At 44.1% G+C, this 18,702-nt stretch overlaps 1 protein-coding gene across 7 annotated transcripts in view; it reads right to left on the bottom strand.

Moving 5' to 3' along the window:
- HIC2 (HIC ZBTB transcriptional repressor 2) overlaps window positions 1-18,702 on the bottom strand; it is a 75,559-nt gene that overhangs the window by 32,779 nt on the left and 24,078 nt on the right. For 2 of the 7 annotated variants that reach the window (XM_080628930.1, XM_080628924.1), the window contains exon 2: window positions 1,519-1,588. The exons of 3 other annotated variants lie outside the window; for them this stretch is intronic. The gene's annotated coding sequence lies outside the window, so the exon portion shown is untranslated. Of the gene's footprint in view, window positions 1-1,518; window positions 1,589-16,748; window positions 16,832-17,319; window positions 17,433-18,702 lie in introns of those variants that run through there. 2 more of the 7 variants (XM_080628928.1, XM_080628929.1) reach the window with 2 other exon arrangements.

Here is an 18,702-nt window from a genome sequence, read left to right as displayed (position 1 = left end):
AAAGATTTGCCATCTGAAACAGCTACACATGGCTCTCTCCCCATACCCACCACCTATGAATAAACATTTAAGTGATAATCTGGGAGAGCTGAAAGTGGGCAGAGCTCTATGCCAAGCCAAGTTGATTCTTCAAGGACATATTTGTACAACACAGTGCTGAAAATTTTGGAGATACCCCGCAGTGGCTTCACTGTGTTCAGTTTTTCCTCAAACAAGCGTTCTTAAGATTTTCTAGCAAGCTGCTCAGTTTCCCGCTGTACCAAAATTACATGGGAGAAAATTTAGCTGATCCATTAACATTTGCATGTCTTATTTGTGTTGTGAAAAGAGTCAAATGAAAGAAACTTGCCCAAAAGTTGAAATGGCGGCTGCAGAGCTGAGGGGGGTCCCCCATCCCCACTCCCTCAGCTCCTTGCCATTTCAGACCTGAAGAAAAGCATAGCCAACAGGCAGGCAGAGGAATGACAAACCTGCACAGCATCTAGCTTCAACCGCTCGAGCTGCTGCTTGCGCTCAGTAGCAGAATCACATCCATCTCCTCTCAGGGAGAAGCCTCAGAGCCGCCCAGCAGCCATGCACTGGTGATGCAGCATACCCAGGATCTATCCACCAGGTTAGGTGGAAAAGAGTATCCAAGGTACCTATCATGGCAACATCTAAATGCAAGTATCAGAGCACTTCACAGACAAAAAGGTCTTTCCCCCAGGCTGTTTAAAATTTGCATGTTCCTATGTAGCACTGAAGATAGCAGCAATGGTGATTCATTAAGATAATGATTTAAGTAGGAGGCTTAAGAAAGTCAGTGTGGATTAACATCCAGAGGGCTGCAGTTGGAGCTTCTCCACTCCAGGCTGCCACCTTCCCTATTAAGGGAAGGGATGAATTCCAAAAATCTAGAGAACTATGAATTAACAGTAACTGGATCACAACTACAATGCACTAGAGCACAAGAGCACCATCTCTACTCCAGTCCATCCTCCTTGGCAAGGTGAAGTATAGAATTCTGTGCTGCAGGAGAGTTTCCAAGGCATTTTCAATTATTGGCTTTTCCTTAATTTCATTAGTTTGTTAGTGTAAGATCTCTTTAAAAAAAAAAGGTGTGCAAATTTCTCTTAAACTATTTTTCTGTCCACCTTAAAAACAAGACAAGTTTTCTTCTAACCAGTTGTCTTTTCCAGTATTGAATAATCAGATGGGTTTGATAAATTGATTGCTCCCACATAATAATGTAAATACACAGTGGTAAAAGCACACAGATCCTTTCCAAACCCCAACATTTAATCAATTTGCAATCAGTTACGAGTTAAAACACGTATTCTGTCCGTAACATGAGGTTAATGCTCAGACAGTAACAGGCAGCTCATGCTTCATCCCTGCTGAGAGAGAGGCCTCCATACAGTGATTTTGGTAGGATACTTTCTGTTGCCTTCTAGAAAGATGCACAGGCAACCAGATCTGCTATTCTGCTCACTCATTATAGTTGCAATAGGGCATCCCATTGTATATTGCCCCACTCACCGCTAGCTGTGCTTGGTCTGAACATCTTCTAGGCACTCTATCCCATGCTGATTCAGTACAGAATAGCTTCCTAGAATGCAATTATAGAAAGAGTAAGGGTTTGTCTTAAAAAGGGATATTCCAGAACAGCTATTCCTTATTAACTACTCCCAATCACCTCTTTGTTAGGATGAAGAAGTTAATTGGGAATAGCTCTTCCACTCAGATTTGTAACTTACCTGGGTCTGAATCAATGACCCTGTTTAGATGAGCTGTTAGTACGGAAACATAAAATCACAGCAATGGCTTCACCAATAAAAACAGACTCACAGTTGCAGTGGAAGTTGAGCTGTGGTGTAGACACAGCCAAGTTAGTTGTAAGTTGGCCAAATAACAGGATCAAGCAATAGGTAAAGAACAGTTATTCCTATGTTAGATCTCATCAGTACTGCATGTGACTTTCTGTACTTTACAAGTCCTGGATCTGCACTGTTCAAACTTGGTTTATTCCTTAGATATATGGAGACCTTAACAGCAGGGAAACTTTGAGTTCTGTAGCTTCTTTGTTTATTAAGTTCTTAGCTTGCAAGATTTCTCATCCAAAAAGGGCTGAGAAAGTACCTGGCACATCTTGGATGCTTATTGAATACATTAAATAAATCAAACGTTTTATGATAAAATTCCACTCCCCCACATTAAACAGATGTAGGTGCAAGTCAAAGAGACTTGAAAAATTGCACTAAAATTGATTTTGCTCCAGTTTTCCCCAAAGGAAAAAACTTGTGTGTGGGTTGAGACAAAAAACATGGAAAATTTCAGCTATCGTGAACAACTGAAAAGAGAAATGGAGGAAAGACAGAAGCCAAAACTGAACTTCACATTCAGAATGAATAATTCATATTCTCTACAGTGTTCTGTATTACAGGCATTCCTGGACTTATACGTAAAGTGAGTCTGCCTTGGGCTCATCACACTTCTAGTGAAAAATGCCAGAGTCTCATAGGCTCTTGAGGGGAAATCACAAACCAGAAAGAAAGTTCTTCCCAATTTTAAGAGGCTAAAAGAGGTAGGACCCAACACAGCTGAAGATGCGTGTCACAACACCAAGAGAGTTACTTATAGACAATCGTGAAGTCCTGCAGCACAAAAATCTGAGAGAAATACTGAATACCTACAACAGAAAATACAAAACCATCTCGTGTTGCATGTGTTACAGGGTAACATACTCTATTTAAGGTTTCTTCTAGACTGTTAGAATAGGACTTGGTTTGGTATACCTGACTGTTAAACATCACCATCTGCATGATTTTCCATGCCTGAGGTCTGTTCCCAGGTAGTTGGGTTCTGGTGGGGGGGCTCAGGGCAAAGGGTTTCAGTGGACATAGTCCAGTCATTTCCAAGGATGATACTGGCATCTCAGAGCAGCTCTGACACAGACAGCACAGAGCTCAGGATTTCAGGGCAGCGTTCAACTGCCAGACCCACAAGACCATTTCTGTTGTCCCTGCAACTCCTTGTTCATACCACACCTCCCACACTCACACTGACAAAGCTGGTCCATCCTGTACACAGAATGAATCAGGGATCCAGTGTCAAAAATAGCAGGTGATCCAGCCTGCCATTACTTGATTGCAGTACCTGTGTAACTATCAGTCTCCCTTTGCATATAGACAGTCTTAGTCGATGTATGTAGGATTTTATAAGCAACTTTTATGGGTTGTTTTCCTCATTGGAGAGGAAGTTAATAGAGACATGACAGAAAGGGGAAAGGGCAATTATAAATATACACAAGTCAAGTCAGGCAAAGGAAAAAAGAAACTGAAACCACTTCCAGTCTCTCTCTCCAAATTCCACGCGCTCATTGTCTCTGGCACCACTTCACAGTAACCCCAGAAGACGTTCACCTGCTCCCACAGCACCAAGAAACAAACAGCGAAACAGGAACAAAGCAGCTCCCTCCCACCTAGGATGACCAACGTCATCCCCTGATAGCACATCACGACGGGAAAACCTTACCATTAAAGCAGAAGAAAAACAAACACACATGCACACACACACAGCTCTCCTGCTCCATGCTCTTAGCATCCTCCTCATCTTCTATATGCATCTAATATCAGGAGATTTACATTCAGGCCAAAAGCTCATGCTGGCAGGAGAGGAAAGTACTTTGGAGAAGAGAGGGGAAGGCAAAAAAACCCCTACATTTTCTTGGCTTGTGATCAGCAGGCTGGATGCGTTCTGTGGAACTAGGCCAAAGTGTTAGTTATTATATTCAAGAGAACATCTGAATCTCAGCTCAAGGGAGCCGAGTTTGCGGCTCTCATTTATGCTGTATATCAATTGAATATCAAACCACATTTTCCGCCTTCTGAATAATAAAGCTTAATAGTTTGGGACTCCCATATGGTCTATTGTTAAAATATTTCCAAACACTGGCTGCTGTTTTATTTCTGAAGGAAAGATTTCTCTTTCCTCCTCAGGCTTTACTTGTTCAAAAGATGCTTGTAGCAAAAGCTAAATATATTAATCTTCCAAATATTTCCTGAGTTCTAAGAAGAGCTGAAAAGTGAACGGATAAAGAAAAACAATTACATTTTGAAATTGGCTTTTTTTTAATGTCACATGCAAATGTTTGTTCCAGGCAGAAGCAGCTGGTGCCACCAGGCTCTGCTGCTCAGAACAGGGGGTGCAGGAGCTTTCAGAAGCCATGAGCTGCTCTAACAAAGGAGGACCACACAGGCTCAAGCCATTCACAAAAGGACCCAGGCCGATTATTTGACTATTACTTACAAGGAAGCTTGGCCAGTAACGTAGGCAATAAATACCGGAGAAACCTGTTCTGTGCATAACCCGGGTTTGTCTTTTCAGAAGTGCTGCTCTCTAATTAGCTACTCATTCCTGGAGGGCATTGCAGATGGATGGAGTGTATCAATCTGGTATCTTTAAAAAGTTAAGAAACTTGTTAAATAATAAAAGCATCAGCATAATAAACACTCTGCAGCGTGTTGGAACAGTCACTAGTGCCCCTTCCCGGTCACACCAGAAAAGAGTGTTCTTGTTCCTTCTGCTTTGCAAAGACTCGGTGGCAGAGAGATTCTCTGCTTGCAAGGGCTGCAGTGCCCTGCTCAGCACCCAGGTGGGAACTGAGACATGCTCAAAAGAGGACCAAAAGGTTCTGCATTCACCAGCTGCTCGATTAGCACGGAAGGACTCAATTGCTCAGTGAGCAGAAGCAAAACCACACAGCACTGATTGTGTGCTGGTGTGAACCTCCAGCTCCACCTCATGCAGCTCTTGCCGTCCCCGTGAAGTGTTCCAAGCTCACTCTGACAGGAGCTCTCAGTGCTGCACCAGCTCACATGTCTGCCAGTCACTCAGCAAAGCAGAAGGTGCTGAGGTAGGCACAGCCAACAGCACAAAATACAGCACACAGCACAAAAATGCGGCAGTTCCTACAGCTCAGGGAGCCAAGCAGAAACTTCTGCTCCCCTTACCCCTCTGTTCTAGCCCTCATCGCTGCTTCTCATTCCAGTCTCCTACTTACCCCCTTCTGCCTGTGTGTTCCCCTCCCCTCCATCACCTATCTGCTCCACCATCGCCTGCTCAGCTCCACTGTACAGGTCGTCAGAGGCAGCTGTCCTAACCCCGAAACTGGTTGCTCATACTCATCAGCTGCCTCCTCTCCAGAAAGGAAGAAATTCCAGCATTTGCACATCTGTTCTCATCCCAATTTGGAGAGAAAAACTGGGATTAGAGACTCTCTGCAGAAGTTTACAAGTTCAAAAAAACAAAACCAACCAACCCCAACACCCATTTACAAACACCAGTGCATACTGTGCCATTTGAAATGGAATATTTTCACATCACTGAAACCAAGGTTGGTTCATTTTGGTTTGGTGACCTGACCTGAGAAATTTTGTTCTGAGTCAGTACACTCTTGAACTGTGTTGTTCCCACAACCCTGCACTGCCTCAGAAACTGCACCCTTGCAGCCTTATAACCCTGCTCTCTCTTCTGGGTCAGACTCCCTGGCTGGGAGGCAGTTCCTATAGCACACGCTGAGGTGTCCCATGGCACAGCACAGTCTCCAGGAGAGCTGTAACACCATATGGGAAGACCAAGGCCCTAGGAGTCTAGCAGAAGAGGATGGGTACATCAAACAACACGTCTCTGAGCAGCTGAGGACTACCTGGAATCCAGCACAATGTTCTGAACCAATTCTGGGTGAAGCCAAGTAAAGAAAAGCAAAGAAGTATTCCCATACAGTTAATATAGACAGGCTGATGTAATATTTCTGGTAAAAAGCTATTTATTAATTTTACAGGTGATCAGAAATCTAGAATTGGGCTTTGCTGGGGGGGGGGGGGGGGGGGAGAATCTTCAATTTTAAAGAAACTCAATTTTTCCCTGAAAAAGCCTCTTCAAAGAAACATCAGTCTCCTACTGACCACAGCAGCGCTCTTACAAACAAACACAGAAGTAATACAGTGAACAAAGCGCACTCTTACAGAAATTTCCCCTAACAGGAAACTTAAAATACAGCAACATCAGCACCGCTCTGCTTCCTGGTGTGACCCAGGGACTGTAGGATTGAGTTCATCAACGGAGGATAACATCTAGTGTAGAGAGAGCCTGACAATATTGAACTAGAGATTCTGCAACATACATCCGAACAGTCAATCCCTTGCTGCTTCTAGCTGAGGCATGGACACGGTTTTTGTGGTAACTGGGTAGAAACAAATGCTGGTGGAGCTGCTGAAGGCACCAAGCTCTGCCTCAGCTGTTAGGGATGCCACTGACTCGTGCTTAACAAGTAGCTCTTACTCAAGTGTAGGGGACTCAGTGTGAGGATCAGTATGTATTCACGGAACATTATTTTAGTAGTTTTCCTGTAGACTCGGTGTTCTTACCCCTAGGTCGGTGTATCTGAGAGAAGGCAGAGTGCATGCATGGTTTTGATTTACTTTAGAAAAAAAAAGAAAAAGGAGAGATGCTTAGCCTGTAGTTCCAGTGTTGGAAACTGCAATAAACCTCTCTTTTTAAACCCCATAACCTTGTGACTGTTTTATAGTTATAAGGAATCATAACCAGAGAGAGATTCAGCCTAACAGTGATCTGCCCTCAAAGACATTAATCTGTCACATCTAATAGAAGGGGAATAAGGAGACAAACCTTTCTTTTAAGTGATTCGAACAGATGGCGTATGGCTTTGGTGGGAACTTACTGTAAGTTGCCCCTGTAACAAGGGTAAATTTGGCAGTGCTGCACACCCAAAGACGCTATTTACAAGTCAGCGTGAAAAGTATCTCTGCATGATTTCCTTGTGTTTTAAACCCTGGATTCTCTGTGATCGTATCTCACCACTTTTGTGGTTGACACATCCAACCAGCCTTCCACCCCCTTTATGCCAGTGAGATTGAGTCTTTCTTTTGTTTGCAACTTTCTTCGCTCCTCAAAGTAATTCTTTACTTTTAAGGAATCAGCAAAAGCTGATCAAGTGCATTGTGCCAACATGTTAAAGCACAGTTTTATATCAATATTTCAAACATAGCTTTATTTGTCAGGACTTCTAAAAGCATCTTCCTTACCCCATAAAGCACATAAAAGTCTTCAGGTTAGTTTCTCTTTCCTTCTCTATGCCTTATATGGGAAATAAAGGTTTATTTTCTCTCCTTCTCTCTTCTTCCCTCAAACCTTATTGCCCAACTTCCCTTTTCTCATTTTATCAGGCAAGTTCTCTCCCTCCTTCTCTTACCCATCATGTTTCTGCAGACTCACTTAAGAAGCATTTCTGGATTGCCTTGCTCTGGGTTCCTTTCTCTCCTCCAGAGGAGCAACAAATGGCTCCTGGGACACTTCACTGCATTTCCTCTCCTGGAAGGAAGCCAAAGCTTACTTAACTCTTTTCCTCAGGTCTGCCACTCAGCCCCTTTTTCCACCCACACTGAACAAGCCGTAAGGTTTCCAAACTTGTCTGCAGAGCATAATCCTAAATTCAGCTCGTTGTCCTATAAGAGACAAGACATGAAACAAATACCAATGCTTAAGAGTTCGCATGATATCTCAAAGCAGGTGAAGACCATTATTGTCAGATTCCTAGCATGCAACAAGGCCGATGGGGAGCACTGGAAGATACAGGGCAGCAAGAGACCAAATTCACATGCGGGGGCAGTCCAGGAGGGTACAATGAATTCAGAGGAGCAGCAAACATCTACACTGGTTTTCCAGACCGGTTGGGGGGGGGATTGGTGTTAGAGGACCCAGCTCATAGGGAGCAAATGGCACTTTGCATGGTGAAGCATGCCAGCCAGGGAGCATGCTTTATATTTCACATTAACGAGTATTAGGAACGCAACTTCCTTCCTCTCCCTATTTTTGATATAATTAAGCACTAGAATGAGCATTTTGTTTCAGTGTACAACAGCAACAGACCACAGCGCTGCAGAATAACAGGAAAGGGAGAGAATGAAGAAAAACACTCCAACCAGGTGGTAGACACTTACTGCTCTGGCCACTGCACGAAATGAAGGCTTGAGTGCACATTTTTGCCCAATTGCATAGCTGTTTCTGCTCCCCATCTAATCTACTTAGAAAACTGGTTTTGAAGGATATGGTTCAGACATACCACTCACGCTGGGGGGGGGGGGGGAGAGATTGTGTGTGATGAGGGGGAAAAAAGCGCTGCAGCTGCAGAAGATAAAATAGAGACAACTAATTTTCTCAGAGGTTGCAACACAACCTCTCCCCCTCCTCCACAAGCAGTCACTGCACTGGCAGGATAAGCTGGAGATTCTCCAGCGTAAGCAAGAAGGCACAATAAGGTGTGCAGGCCCTTCTCCACCCCGATAGCCACAGCCCTTGGGGGTACCACAAAGAGCAGAGGCTGAGAGCCCAGCCGCTCAGAGGGAGGTGGTGACATTCCTCCGCCTGCTCATTTCAATTGCATTACCATTTTCAGAGGGGGACGTGAGAAACACACAGTGCTAGATGTTATGCCGAGACAACGAAGAGCACAAGGGAGATGCAGACTCCTGTTGTACCAATTGGTGGCTGGGTTCTGAACTCTCATTGTGTGATCCGATTTCTCCTGTCATCCAAGCCATTTTTGCAAACTCCAAGCATACATCCATTTAAGCCATGTGTCCTGATATCTAAACAGCTGAAGAGGACAGGAGGGGTAGGGAGAGAGGGGAACCACTGGATTTCTGGTGACAGTGTCTAAAACACACATTTGCACAAGGAAGTCTCACTTCAGATAGTCACTTAGCAGAACAACTACAGCTGCTGACAGGCAAGAGGTACAGTTTCAAGTGACCATCAGACATAAAATAGGCCAAATAAATTACTGCAGTCTAAAAGGAGTGGGTGGGTGTGCTCACACAAATGTAACAGAGATAACAAATGGATTACCAATGGGTGACCCAATGTCAAAGATTAGCTGACCCAGTTCTCATTTCAGTTACACCGTACCAATGACATTACCTAAGATGTAGCAGAAGCAAAACTGAAATCAGAGTCCAACCCAGGATGTCGGGGAGGCAGCTGCTTTAGTATTTTAATGCCTAGAATTTCAACCCATTTTGCTTTGTTTCACAAGTCTAAGCTGTCTTTGGTAGAAGGGCTAGCAGCCTTTGCCAGCTGCCACGTGATCTACAAGGATGTTTTCTAATGGAACTGGGTTATTTTGTGAGGTGGGAGTTGTCTGTGATGCAGGCAGACAGCACAGCTATACTGTCACTTTTTGTCCCTTTCCTCAATAGTTATCTTTCATTTCTGTTCCCTGCCCACATATACACTTTCCCTCTCCCCTGTGCTCCCCTACACATAGCCCCATCTGTTCTTTGGAAGTACCAAGAATGCCAGTCATGGTCTTTGTAGGGTCTTTGAGGAGACCCCACTTACTTTAGTAAGTGGGTCAGATAGTGCTTACTCTCTGACTGAAGTAAAATACAAGGGTTTTTTTAATATGTACATAAATAATTGTAAGCCTTCCAACTATTAATTGCTTACGGAACTTAAACATCTGCTAACAATAAACTCCCCATACAAATGAGAAGATACTTTCAGTCTGACTAAAATGCTTTCCCCTCCTAATTGCTAAGAAAACCATTTTCTTGTCTTTTACAATGGCAATTTCATTAGTTCTGCAATTATCAAAATATTTCAGTCCTTTCTCTTTTGTGACAGAAAGGAAAAGCTCCAATTCCCACTCCAACTCTGCTGTCAGGGTACTGCAAAACCAACTGAGAAACTGTCAATTATGAGTAGCCGTGAAAAGTTCTTGGGGCAGAGACTATGTGGGTTGCAGAGTCCACCTTCTCTCCCCATATCGCCCACAGTCCCCTAGAAGTCTTCCATATTTACAAGTAGTATACTACAGGCTATGTATGACTGTGGCAACTAGGTGCTGCAAGTGCAAAGAGGAGCTGAAATGCTGATAATGCGAGAATGCTTAGAATAGCTGATGCCAGGGGGAGAGAAGGGGGCCACCAGCTGAATTCGCATCACACAAGGAAATAAGTCAGTTGGGTAGAAGCCCCCATATGGCTACTAGGGAACACGGAGCTAAAAGGGCTTTCACTGCTTGGAGAACTGCAGATCTCCTCCAGCTGCTCATCTCACTCTGTGTAACTTAGTGCAGAAACATAAAGAAGAATTCCAAAAGCCCACAGTATTTTATTATACAGGAAAAGCAGCTAGTCCTTTGCATGAATATGTTTTCTGCTTTCAAGAATCTCAAAGCACTTAGCTGCAGTACTTGCCTTCTATCAACTTAAGGGATGAAAGGCCAGGTCTAGCTCCCTCAAGGTCAAATAGCAAGTTCAGCAGCAAAAGATGACTAGGACTCAGTTACATCCAAATCCCATTCAACTATTCTACCCATTAGATTGGAGAGATGTTAAACACCCTCATAGCATCAAGAATGACTAATGTTCTCCAGTTCAGCCTGTGATAGAGAACTGGGAACTTGCACATCTCCTTCCTCTGCCTCCCACTCCTCTATTACCATTCCCATATCGTTCCAAACCCCACATGATGAGATTTTCTAATCAGCAATTAAATAGTTAATGCTTACATTACAGCAGATGGAACAGGAGTTGCTGCAGGGAAGGTATGCAGAGGGAAGGAGAAAAGAGAAAGGAGGAAAAAGCAGGCAGAGAAACAAACCTAAAGGAAAGCAGTTTTCCCACTAAAAGGAGTGATTAGTTGACTAGACAACATAACCCTTAAGACTTTGTCTAGACTAAGATAAAATGCTATATTGTTGAAGGTGTTTTAGAGGCATGGTGTAGGTAAGGCTCACGGCTTCTGAGCATGTGGTAGCCAAGGTAAAGACTAATTAGGACATGTTCACTAACACATCTTAATGCTCCGCTTTTAAACCCTTGCCTAAGAACTCAAGGCTATGCAAAGCAAAGGTCTGATGCTGTCCTAATGATTATAAAAGCAAAGCTATGACACACTGCAAAGAAATCAGAGTGTCGAGGAATCGCTCGGGTCTCACCTCCAGCATTTTTCATATGCTCACTGCATGCTTATGAACATTTGCATCTTAAAATATTCACCAGCCTCTTACTGAACAACCTGCTATGACATTTTTCCTCTAAAAATCTAATCAAACCACCAGATGCCAATAGGCAAAGGGACCACAGGCTAACAGCCTACACTCTTGTGAAACTTCTCCTTTTGCTCCAGTGTTTGCTCAGGCAGATTTGGGAAGGAGGGGGTAAGGGGAAAAGAAGAAAGGATGAAGAAAAGCGTGCCCAGGGCCTTAGCAACACCATCATTTCGATACTCTTACCAGATTTGTAATTAAAATCTGAGTCCCACCTCACTAGGGCAGCCAGATGCACCCACAGAGAACTTATTCAGAGGGTTGTTACAATAAATACCAGGAGAATTACGAATGTTGTAGCTTCTTCTTAACCCTTCCAGCAGTATTTCAGGAACCGCCTGTCAGTTTGAAAGACTGATCATTTTTCTCTCAGCTTGTTGCAGGCTCTAGGTGTGCCCCTAACCAAATAGGCTTACCACTTAAAAGCTTAATTGCACCTGTGGCTTAAACCTTATCCCAGACAGCACTGGGGAGCATTTGGATTTGGGCGTTTCAGGTGTGGGACTGGGGCCTGTGCTCACAAACAGAGCTAGGCAAGTCAGAATAGGAGCCCCTAGTAAAAGAAGACTCTCCGTATGCCAAGGAGCAAGGGACGGGGAGGAAAGAAGTGCTTTTTTTTCCCCATTTTGATCACATTTAACTCTATTTACATTTCCACAGCTGGGTTTGAGTAATGTTCACCTCCTTGTTTGTGACTGAGGGCAGGTTTCACAGTCTCAGATTTATTTTCCACAACAAAAAGATCAAAGTTTGAGCCACTTGTGCAACTTAGGTGTTTACAGTGAACGGTGCTAATCGAACGGCAAGCCCTCCCTCCCGTTATCAGTCTCCCACTGAGCCAAGCTCCTTCATTCCATATACACCAGGAAGGACTGAGAGAAGAGAGCTCATGTCTGGCATGGATTATAACCCACCATCCCTTTTGCCTGCTCTTACACAGGACCTAAAATACAGCCTGCTAGGGGAGGGTTTAACACATGCAAGTAAAGGCTTGTTCAGGGTCTTTTCTGCAGGGCTGACAAGCTGTTTCCAGGTTGTATTTTTAAAGAGGCTTTCTAAAAAGCAAGTAAGTGCTGTGTGAAGAACCACAGTGGAAGAGAAGGTTCCCTTCACTCACCTTCTCAATACTGCCTAGGCTCACAGTGCGTCTCATTGCCAAAGGAAACCTGTACTCCCTTTTCAAAAGTTACTGGTGAAGGACAGATAAAAAAATACAGCATAATAGTAGTCCATGCAGGCAAGCTTCCACATTCCTGATCCCATTCTGTCTCATGCAAGGACACACAAACTTTCTGGGTCTGTTTTGTAAGCTATGAAATGGATCTAAATTTTAGGGGTTTGTGAATTGCTTTAATTAATAATTGCCAAGCACACGTCTTCAGATGGAAGGTATCATATAAATATTAATGAGCTGACTACTGTCTCTTAGGAATCGTAAGCACCATGGATGGATCAAAGAGGACATGTAGCTCTAAGAGACAGTGGTGGGAGTTGGCTCTGTGTTTAACTATAGTTTAAAGTAGATCCTCAAGACTGTTGTGGATATTCCCTATCAAGTTACAGCAGCTTTCAATTAAAATTACATTTTATCCTTAGGCAAAATTCCACAGTGTACCTTTTAATATTAGCAGAGCACATTTTCACTCATGTAGATATTTCTTCCACATACATGCATTACTAGAGCTTTGTAAATAGGGGTCAAACCAACTGGGAAATAGGGATTTTACCTTCATTTTCATCTAAACAAATACCCCTTACCTAGTTACATTACCGAAAAACTTCCTGCTCTGCTGGAGATGCCGTGACAAGCAGCAGGATGAGGACGTGGCAGCTGTTTGCTTCACAGTGTTCATAGATCAGTCTGGCAACACTTCAGACATGGAGCTGTCCTTGGAATGAATATGGCAGAAAGTGCCACATGGCAAAGATGCTGCTTCTGCTCTCCTGAGCAGTCACCTCCCGAGCATGAGCAGCACAAAACACGGCTAACGACAGGCTCGGGAGAGCTGCGAGCCCCTGCCTGGGCCCTGGGTGGGTGCGCTGGTGCAGTGGGCCGGGCGGCACTGCAGCATGGAGCCGGCTGCCCTGCTGGGCAGGCACGCTGGGGAGCAGGCTTGCAGCCTCCTCTGGAATGCGGGATGGCCGCAGGCCTCTGGAGTGTTTTCCAAGGAGGTGCTTACATTTGTTTCTCTAAGGGTCCAGTAAAACTGTGGTTTTGTGTTGTTGGGGGTGGTAGTGGGGAATGAGGAAGAGCAGCTTTGTTGTTTCTTGAAAAACCCAAAACATCAGAAGACAACAGGGAGCAGGGACCAAAGGTCTTTCTTTCCCTGAGGAAAATTCAGTCTCATCAGCTGCCTTCTTACCTCTCTCAAGCTGTAAGACCCCATGGCCAGTTTTCTGCCCACTTCTCAGGGGACAGGGCATTCTAGATGCTTTGTGAGCCTGACACGTGGCCAGGCAGGCCATTTTCAGTGACTTCCTTCCTTCATGAGGGCTGTACTTCATTTCCTCAACAGTCACACTGATGGCCATCCGTCCTGCTCACCTCAGGCATGTCTCCTTAAGCTTTGCTCTCTGCAGTTGCTGCTAAGGCAGTACTGGAGCTGCCTCTGGTTTTGTCTGCACTGAGGCAACTGGAGCTGATTGCTTAGTGCTAGCAGCAAGAACAAAACTCAAATGGCATAGGCACACTCAGGGTGGCTGTAATTGTGTCCCTGAGCTGCACAGAGGGAGTACAGCAAAGAGATGGCATTAAGAATCCTTACCACTTCTTTGGCAAAAGAGGGAGGAATCTGGAAGATGCTCAGGACAGACAGCATCTTGACAGCTAGGAAAAAAAAGGCCCCAGAAATTCATCTCCTCCTGGGGTGCCAGTGAAAGATGGAATGTTCACAACATATGAGTTGTGGCCAAAATAATGGTCTAATTAACTTGGATCTGCTTGCTGTGTTCAATGCTAAAAGATGAGACAGAAAACGTAACTGTTTTGATACTAAATAACATGAATGTGGCCACAGTGCCAACAATTTATGGGCAAGGAACCATGAACCCAGACGAGAGGGATGGGAGGTGAATTTCTTCACCCAGCCACAACCAGGGAATTTTACCCCTTTCTATGAATAATGTTTTCATAGCAAACCCAGGCAGCAGTCCTAGCAAATACCTCTCTGTAAACTGTAGCCCAAACGAATCACTTTGGAAAAGGTCATACCACCTCCTGTTCCCAGAATTAAGTTAATTAGCACTTGTCCCTCTCTGTATAAGGTCAGGGATCCTCCCACAAAGGAGGTACACAACCAGATTGTTTAAACATGTACATATGCCGTCTTTAAGCAAACAGGCTTCTTTGTAGTATCACTAAGATTCCCTCTGGCCATCCCTGTAGAAGGACTCTCAATTGGAAAGGAAGCAGACCAGGAGATTAGTGTAACCAGTGCTTTGCCAGGTACCAGGAGCATAGTACAAGTCAATAGGCATGCTGGTGGTTTCGTATTAGCTAGCAATCTCTCTCCATCTGGTTGACTTTTATCAGGTTCAGCATCAGCCTCTCATGCAGAAAGAAATATCTGACCTATGGAAATGTTTTCTTATTGAATTTGAGAGATTTGCAGTGCTTTTTGCCCTCTTGACACACTTTTTTTCCTCTTATTCCATCCAGGCATTTGTGCTATATATATTGAAGTACTTCACTTCTCCTCCATGTGACCAGCTACATGCGCTGGGAGAAAGTAAATCCAGGTAAGACCTGCTATCAGTTATATCTTGGTGCAACTGAAGTTTGATCAGCAATGAAGGTCAACATGCTGGTGTGTATTTTTTGTCCACAAAAAAGTTACACAGCTCATTTACTAAAAGAAGGAAAAAACAGCCAAGCCCATGAAGTTCTTGGGCACAGAATCATTGTCACAGGTTGCTTGCCACAGTACTTACACAAAACGGTAGTTTAAAAACAGAAACCAAACCCAAGTGTTTGATCCATCCTCATCTAACTCTTAACATATAAGCTATGTAGGATGCTAAACCCTACTTCATAATCTAGGAGCTTTTCTGAAGAACAGCCTTGACTGCTTGTGCTGAGCACTGCCTCAAACCTGCTGAGACAGAAAGGTTTACACCAAGGAGGACAGGCCCTGGTTGCCCAGACAGGACACTGCTTTGCAGGACCATAGAAAAGGGTCCTGAGCCTATTTGCGTCAACTCCCTAAACCACAAACCACAGCTAGCCCTCCCTCTGAAGCACGTGCTTGCTGCTCCTTGCAAGGCTGGAGCAAGATATTTTGGCATCCAGATCGCCGCCTTTGGGGGCCCACCCATCCCTTTTGGTCTCTTTCCATTCCTTATCACAGACCAGCAGACCCTCTCCCTGGGCAGCAGCAGAAACTGGGGCATATTTGCCTCGACGTTTGGCACCCTTCTGTTTCAACATCACCCTGTGCTTCTGACCCAGACTGCAGCTTACCCACCCAGCTGGATTCTCTGATAGCAAGAGTGGGGTGATATGTAGAGAATCGCATGTAAGCAATGTGAAACTGGCAACTCTGGCATTTGAAACAGAATGGGAATTCAGGACGCACTTGGCATTTCAGCTTTAAACTTCAAAATAAACAAGGCAAAACTAACCTGTAGCAAAGGAACGGCTTATGGGCAGCTCAGACTTGTCCTAGGCTTTCAAGCCAGTCATTTCCCATAAATACTCGTAATTTTAAATAAGGAAGGGGGGAGAGGAGACAAAACAAACTGAGTCAACTGCTTACTGCCTTTCTGATTCAGAGTCCTCAGCAGATGTGAGACAGAAATTATTCTATGAAAAAGGCCCTTTTTATGTATCTGGGACAGCCCCCAAAATTTTTACCAGAGGGGAAGAAGAGGACGAGAACTAAACTGAGAACTTGTCCGCACCCTAGCAGGAATTCACCCATTTTTCACCTCCCACAGGTATCATTAGCATGCTACTGAGAGCAGAAAAAAAAAGCAGCTAAGATCAAACACAAGCTAGTAACAAAGCTCTTCCTCTTGTCATCCTGCAATGGGCCTGAATTTCTGGCTGCAGCTAGTCTTTTCCTGAAAGGCTGGGTTAGTTCAGAGTCCCTTTTAAAAGAAGTGCCACACTATGAACGTGCTACAGCTGTGACACAGAAAGTGCAGAAGGCAGGAAGTCTGACGTTCACACCAACCTCAGCCCCTTCACTCACACCTCTTTTCAAATAGCTTTAGCACATGGAGCCCACATTTTCACATTCTCAGAACTAGCTTTATCTATCACTCTGCAAGTTTAAGAGAATTTCTGAAATGGTACAAGTCTCCCTTTTCACACTGAAAGACTCACTCCACTGACAGAAACTTTGCAATTGTTTTTATAAACTCTTCTCTCTGATTCTTGTTGCCTCACTCCCATTTAAAATAATGTATGTAATTAAAAGAAAACTAGAATACAGATTGAAACACCATACCAACTGGTGTCACAGTCCAAAAATGTCCGGATTTTCAAACTTAAGTCCACCCCTGTGGCCCCCTGTGTAAAAGGGCCACACACATGTAGGTGTCAATCAGGCTCGGTGGCAAAACGGAGGGACCCAGGCTGAGATTTCAGAATGGCACAGACTTTCCTGGACAAAAAGAAAGTGCCAGTCCTCACCCGTCTGGAATGATTTCTGCATTTTTCATTGCAGGCTTTTGGAATTTGACCTCAAGAAGCCAGGTGCTTGATTTCTGCGTCTCCTGCTTTGCAGTGTTTGGTGACAGAAACAGGAAGAGAGGGAAATAAAGAAAAATGTATTATTTACAAGGCTACACCATAATTATACCTAGTGTTACCATTGTGACTGTTTTTGCAGGCAACTCAAAAGGTCTTTTCTGTGCCCAGAAATTCTGTAGCTGATCTGGTACATTTTTATTCCATTCATTTAAAGAAAAATTATCTCCATTCTCCTCCTCTCATCACCAGCCTTAAAATAAAATAACATTCAAAATATTTGTGGGAAATGGCAGACAAATGAGTAGTAAAGCCTGGAGATTGCCTGGCAGCAGAAAGCCACAGGCAGAAATTAGCTGTGGCAAGTAACTAAGTGAGGGCAACAAAACCCAGCATTGTCCAGCATTTGGACACACTGCAGAAGACTGATGATTGAGTGGAGAGAGCCAGCCTCCCATGATCCTGCAAGGTCTCAAGTGCTATTTTGAATTAGGTAAACTAATATCTCCTGTACCTGTACCCAACCACGCAGCAGTACGTGGCCTCTGTGTTTACAAAGTCCGCTGGCAGCTGTCCTGGAAGTAGCATCTATCTTGGAGAAGATCTTGTATTTTCTCTTGGTCTCTGGAAAAGGATCCCAAACAAGTGGCAGGGACACACGGTTTTGGAAGCCTTTGCATGTTTATCTTTACTGATAAGCCTGCAATCTTTGCTGCAAGCACATCAGCATGTGTGTGCAGCAAAACCTTATTCCAGTCCATGCCTTCCTTGGAACAGGCTTCGTCAGAACTGGGCAATGCGTTTAACTCCTTAGTGGCCAATCTAAAGAGGCCTTGGTGTAGAAGACTTCCTTTTCCTGCTCAAAGATGCATCATGTTTTCATATACCTTTGAAAAACAAGCAGGTACACCAGCCCTGCTTTTAGACAGCAGCAGTGCAGATTACATACCTACACCAACACTGTCAGGGGAATTTACCCTAAGAGAGTTCCATCTCCCCGAACAGCCTCTGGTTCTGTGCTGATCAGAAGTAGTCTGTTTGAAATAAAGGCATGCAGCAATCTGAGTCGTGGGCTGAACATATGAAAATTCATTGAGAGGACTTGTTGAAATTATTCTGTCTGATTGATTGGAGACTGTCAGTAGGAGCTTTTTGGATATGTAAAACTGGAGGATCAACCTTCATTCCAAGACATCCAATCCTTTTCTAGCAGCTTAACTAAACCTGTTCATGCAGCTTTGTTAATACTTGAATTCTCAGTTCACACACAAACATGCATGCCAAGGGCAAATACCCAGAAAGGCACTAGGGATCTCCCAAAGCTGACATGCCAAGGGCTTGGACAGCCTGAAAATTACAAACAAGTGGCTTTTTTCTGACAGCAGGTTTCCTTTACTTCCTCCCACTTGCTCTTTCCTCATCTCCTTCCTACACCCCTGAGTCAACCTTCACCAGGCGAGTCTCAGTTAAGCATGTGCTTTGCCAGAGGTGATTTTAAATTACGTTTTTCAAAGTTTATTTATAATACACACGCACAGCGCATGATGCTTTCAGGGCTTCTGGAGACTTCAGCATGTCAGGCATGACTTTGCCAGGTGGAAGGAACACTAATTCATCAGCTGACCCATAGAAAAACACCTCCCCTGTGTACTCCAAACTCAAAGTTGGAGTGAAATAAGCTAATTTTTGCTCTGTTGTCTCCTACCTAATATTCATAATTTCCATGATCAACCTACTGGAAATTCCAATTGCAAGATTCTGGAGGAAGCCAGCTGATCCCCCCAGCTGATCTTGTAGCAAAACCAGCAGCCCATGAGACAATGCAGTGGTGCTATGAACAGTTTCCCATTGGGCAAGAGTTGGAAAACAGTCCAATGAACTTAACCAGGTGAAACTA

This window comes from Psittacula echo (assembly GCF_963264785.1).
Source record: "Psittacula echo genome assembly, chromosome: 13".
NCBI classification, from domain to species: domain Eukaryota; kingdom Metazoa; phylum Chordata; class Aves; order Psittaciformes; family Psittacidae; genus Psittacula; species Psittacula echo.
The sequence above is the reverse complement of the archived record's forward strand: the minus strand, read 5'-3'. Positions and strand labels throughout refer to the sequence as shown.